At 34.5% G+C, this 6,137-nt stretch overlaps 1 long non-coding RNA gene across 1 annotated transcript in view; it reads right to left on the bottom strand.

Moving 5' to 3' along the window:
- LOC111087789 overlaps window positions 1-6,137 on the bottom strand; it is a 22,210-nt gene that overhangs the window by 13,319 nt on the left and 2,754 nt on the right. Inside the window, exon 2 of the long non-coding RNA XR_002612433.1 lies at window positions 3,252-3,254. This is a non-coding gene — a long non-coding RNA (uncharacterized LOC111087789). The remainder of the gene's footprint in view (window positions 1-3,251; window positions 3,255-6,137) is intronic.

The following is a 6,137-nucleotide window of genomic DNA, read 5'->3' on the forward strand; positions in this document are numbered from 1 at the left end:
TAGCGTTGTAAGTTCGCAGACATGCCGCTGTGCCACTGGGGGGCCAGTCGTTATGTTAAGGTTATATTTATGTGCTAGTTTTTCCAACTTTCTGATTTTAGTTTTTAAGAAAACTAGCACATAAATATAACCTTGACATAACGACTGGATTCATTTTCACCCCAAGAATGAGAATTAAACACACGATAAGAAAGTTAAATAATGAACCCACTCCACCAGGAAATGTTTATATATGAATAAAAACAAACATAGTTTTGCTGAACAGAATGTCACAATACTAAAATATGAACCTGACATTACCTGAAGAAAAATCAGAGAAAACTTACTAATAAAATCAAACAATCCCACAATCATCAAATACCCAGACACATAAATCAAACAATCCCACAATCATCAAATACCCAGACACATAAATCAAACAATCCCACAATCATCAAATACACAGGGTATTTGATGATTGTGGGATTGTTTGATTTATGTGTCTGTGTATTTGATGATTGTGGGATTGTTTGATTTATGTGTCTGGGTATTTGATGATTGTGGGATTGTTTGATTTATGTGTCTGTGTATTTGATGATTGTGGGATTGTTTGATTTATGTGTCTTCAACTACGTCTTGTCAGAACAGTGCTGCTGAAAGATTATCGCTAAGTAACTAGTTCAAATACGTCTTATCAGAACAGTGCAGCTGAAAGATAAATAGCAAATTATACATTATACGAAAATCTACACTATGGGCTATCTGCACCTTACCCACCTTAACGACGTAAGCCAGTATACTTGCCTCTGAACCACTGGGGGAGGGGATACCGAAATACTTTGTGAGTAATCTAGTCTATATTTATAAATAACGTTTGCAAACATTCTAACTGAGCCACCACGTTGGGAGATGCACTGACTTGACCGTCTCATCAGTACTCTGTAATATAAGGCTATTACATGTTGGTTAGAGCACTACCTTCAATAACTTATTAAGTGCTCTAATAATGAGTTGCGTATCGTTAGAGAAGACTAATGATTTATATTTTGAGTTAAAATCCGTCCAGGTGCATACAGGATCCTAATTTGCAAACTTTGACATATTATGAAGAACTAGTATAAAATCTTGATCGGTAAACACAATTTAAAACCAATGGTAATGCGTACTTATAATTTACGAAATATTACTGAGCACATTTTATGAAATTAGAGAAAAATATAGTTCCAAATTCTGACACCAAAATGTTTAAAACAGGCAATAATATCTAGCTAACAGGTAAAAGAGTCTTTTTAGCTATGTATCTAATGCAAAATAAGTCCTTGTATAAGATAACTTTATTTATTGTGTGTATTGAATGTCATACATAGAAATAATTCTTTTTATCCTTGTCATATCCATGATCTATAAAATCATTCAATATTAAACAAAAGTGAATATATTAATATTAAAGCTTATGGAGAAAACGAACAAGTGTTGAAGGCACTTGAAAACATTATGCTGTTAATGCGAACAGTCGTTACTGTATGGTATGTTGTGTTTCTCTTCTGCTTGAAAAAACATGTGTAAAGTATTAATTCTTCCAAGCTGTTTACCCCCTAAAAAAACGCTTTTGTTTGTTGTTAGCGCAAAGCTACACGATTGGTTATCTGTGCTGTATCCACCACAAGTATTGAAACCCGGTTTTTAGCGATATTAGTCCCCAGACTTACCACTGAGCCACTGGGGGAACGAAGAAAAAGAGTAACGTGTTATGTTGTTAAAATACAAAAATTAAAAATCACAGTAAGACAAAACTTTTAGAACTTTATTACCTTACTTCTCACAGGTTGCTGTATAAACATATGTTACTTTCTTTACACAGGGTGCTGTATAATCATATGTTACTTTCTTTACACAGGGTGCTGTATAATCATATGTTACTTACTTCTCACAGGTTGCTGTATAATCATATGTTACTTTCTTTACACAGGGTGCTGTATAATCATATGTTACTTTCTTTACACAGGGTGCTGTATAATCATATTTTACTTTCTTTACACAGGATGCTGTATAATCCTATTTTACTTTCTTTACACAGGGTGCTGTATAATCATATGTTACTTACTTCTCACAGGGTGCTGTATAATCATATGTTACTTATTTCTCACAGGGTGCTGTATAATCATATGTTACTTTTTTTACACAGGGTGCTGTATTGTCATGTTGCTTACTTTGCATATGGGCTATTGTACTGTTGTATGTTATGTAGTTCAAATAAGGGTTTCCGTACTCTCACATGACTGCTGTAAGGTGGTACGTTACACATGAGTGGTCGTACTTCAAAAGTGTTAGTGTATTATTGCATTGTTTTGTTCCAGTTACCATAAAATTGCATGGCTTTTTAAATTGACTAATAATTTCAGAGAGAAAGTAGAAATATATGGCTCACTTAGGCCTCGCCTATGAGACCAGTGTTAAACTATGTCTGTACTAGAACTCTACGTATATATTTGTTTAAATTGGATGTAACCAAATGATTATTGTATTGCTTGGTCTAAACTTTCCACCTACGCTTACAGCACAAAAAGGTTCCACAAAACTAACAAACTATCATCAAAAGTGTTTTTTTTCTCCTCCAAAATTCTAACTATATTGAAAAGTAGCTGTTTATGTCCCTTCATTTAATGTGAGTGATCTATTTTGTTTTTCAAGATTCCACTCCCACTAATGTTATATATAAGTATTGTAATCATTAATGTTTTTACACTAAGTGTGTTTCTCTCCTCGTTATAATCTTTTGCAATCTGGAGTAAAAAAAAAATTAATGGCTTTTGGTCAGTTTTACTTTCTATTTTGAGTTTTGAAAAACTGATTTAACAACTAATACGACATCTTACGAAACTGTGATTTGTGATGAATTTCACCTACTCATTACCATTTTCATTTACCAACTAGGATACCATTTTATAAGGCCATGGTTTCTGGCGAGGTTTACCATCTATTTATCATCCTAGTTTACCAACTAGGATACCATTTTATAAGACCATGGTTTCTGGCGAGGTTTACCATCTATTTACCATCCTAGTTTACCAACTAGGATACCATTTTATAAGACCATGGTTTCTGGCGAGGTTTACCATCTATTTACCATCCTAGTTTACCAACTACGATACTATTTTTACACACCTTAATTTCTGGAGAAATTTTACTTGCATGTTCTGTGCTTTTTAACTTCTCTTTAGGAATCTGAAGAGGATTGCATGTCTCCAAGATTCCGTTGTGTATAATCTTACTTTCTGGATAATTCTACCTGTTTTTTAGGACTCTTAACCAACTGATTCTACAAGCAGCATTTTCCAAGCTGTGGTTCCTGATGAATTTTTCAAGGTGTTTGGAATTTAAAAAAATATTTTTATCAAGTAAGTAAGCGTCCATCTAACACATCTGTGGTTTCCGGGTAATTTTACCTAACGTTAAGAATGTTTAAGAACATTTTTATCAAGCAAGCGTCCAATTAACACACCTGTGGTTGCCGGGTAATTTTACCTAATGTTAAGAATGTTTAAGAACATTTTTATCAAGCAAGTGTCCAATTAACACACCTGTGGTTGCCGGGTAATTTTACCTAATGTTAAGAATGTTTAAGAACATTTTTATCAAGCAAGTGTCTATTTAAAATAGCTGTGTTTTCGGATAATTCAACCTGATGCTTGAAACTTTTAAGAACCTTTTCAACAAGTAAGAATTCGTTTTACGAAACAGAGTTTGCAAGGTAATTGTCCCTGATGTTTACAGTCTTTAAGAACCCATTTTACACCGGAAGGGTGGGTGGGTGAAAAAGGTCAATTGTTCATCATTGCACTTTTTAATAAATAGATCCTTATAGAAATGTCGATAGGTATCAGAGAAAATGTTAACAGAGAATGGTAATATTTCCAATGTGTATGCGTGTTTTTTTGTTTTTTTTGTTGTTGTTATTCTACTTCATTTTGATCTAATTAACTTGGTAGTTGATGTAATGTTGAATATTCTAAAAATAATAATATTGGAGTATTATCTTCATATCTATAAGCCATAGATTCAATGTTAGTTTAGGAAAAATACAATACTGCCTATAAATGATATTTGTATTTTACTTTGAAATACGTAGTACTCCAAATAAATCAAGCTGGAATGTCTATGGGTAACCGAAAACAAATGAAAGTGTCAGTTTTTGCATATTGTTTTTTATGTCTGTCTGTGACTTATTAGGCGTGGCGTAGCATGTTTACGTCACGTTGCTATAGATCCAATGATTGATAGAAGGGCGACTGTCAAATCGTACTTTTCGATTAAGAACGGCAAAAGAGTTGGAGGCTGGTGCATTGGTTAGCTGCCCTCCCTCTATTTTAACAGAAACCATTTTACCAAGTGAGAAAAACCTTAGTAAATGATTTTTAATAAGTATTCAAATGCCTCAAGAGCTGATCAAAAGTATAATTCAACGACTGATCATTAGCAGGCTGACATGAAATGAAGGTAACTGTTTTATGCGCGTACTTCACATCTGTATATCTCATGTATTACTGGAAAAATTAAATCTTGTTCTTAATGAAAAAGGCCCGGCATGGCCAGGTGGTTAGGGCACTCGACTCGCAATCTGAGGGTCGCGGGTTCGAATCCCCGTCACACCAAAAAATGCTCACCCTTTCAGCCGTGGGGGCATTATAATGTGACGGTCAATCCCACTATTCGTTGGTAAAAGAGTAGCCCAAGAGTCGGCGGTGGGTGGTGATGACTAGCTGCCTTCCATCTAGTCTTACACTGCTAAATTATGGACGACTAGCGCAGATAGCCCTCGTGTAGCTTTGCGCGAAATTCAAAACAAACAAACTTACTGAAAAATTGTGGTTCAACGGTAAGTTTACGGATTTAGAACGTTAAACTCCGGAGTTCAATTCTCAACGGAAGACAGGGCGTACATAACCTACTAGGTAGCACTGCGCTGGAAAAACAACCAATTATGCTGCAAATTTCTATAAGACAGAGCGTACATAACCTACTAGGTAGCACTGCGCTGGAAAAACAACCAATTATGCTGCAAATCTCTATAAGACAGAGCGTCGCTATTGGTTGTAAATGAAACTATAAATACTTACATCAGTTATTTCATTTACGTTTTTCATCAGATATAAAGACAATTTATGGTGTGAGAACTAAAACACATAGTTATAAAAATATACAAGAAACTAGCCCTATTTTCACAACTGCTTGCTTGTTTGTAATTTTTTGCACAAAGTTACATAATGATTATTTACGCATGGTCGTCCCTAATTTTGAACTTTTAGGAATAGATTAGATTAAAGGCAGTTAGTCAACAACACACACCGCCAACTCTTGCCTGAACGAATTGTGAAATTTGACCATCACACTTGTAGTGCACCCATAGCCCAAAGTGCGAAATGCGTCTTTTGTGGCAACGGGACACGAGCCATGAATTCTTAGGTTCATATTCCGGCCACACAAACTAATGTACCACACACGACCCTACAAAAAATGAGCAATTGCTTTGATTATAATTTCACGGTAACGTATATGTTATATTAGATCAACGGTAAGCTTAACGCTACGACTTAGGATTCGATTCCTGCAGCGGACAAAGCGCAGATAGCTCATTGTACAGCTTTACGCTTACACAAATAATCGTTAGAGTAAGATTATCATAGACTTCTTCCTGTGAGGTAACCTAATAACAGATAAGTTAAAGTAAGGTGATTATAATTTATTATTGATTATATTTGTAATAATGTTAGTCTCATTATGAGTTAATCCATAGTTTTGTTTTGAGTTTACTTACTGATTATAGCTCTTACATAAAGGAAGAATATTTTAGAAAAGGTACGACGTTTCGATCACTAGAGTGATCATTCTAATGTGCACAAGTTTTAACCGTAAAGAAGGTTTTAGTATTTAAGTCAACATTCAACAATCTAAAAATGTATAATGTTTTAGAACTTGCAGTGGTTACTTATGCCTGTGCATATCAATATGCGTGAATTGACAGATTTATTTGTGTCTAAACAGAAACAAAAAGTGAATAAATATGAAATACGTTTAAGCGGAATATTTGCATTAGATTAGGAATGTCTGGGAAAATAGTGATCAAAGATATATAAAGATGTGTCTCTGGTTACTTAGCG

This window comes from Limulus polyphemus, unplaced genomic scaffold (assembly GCF_000517525.1).
Source record: "Limulus polyphemus unplaced genomic scaffold, Limulus_polyphemus-2.1.2 Scaffold2637, whole genome shotgun sequence".
Taxonomy (NCBI): domain Eukaryota; kingdom Metazoa; phylum Arthropoda; class Merostomata; order Xiphosura; family Limulidae; genus Limulus; species Limulus polyphemus.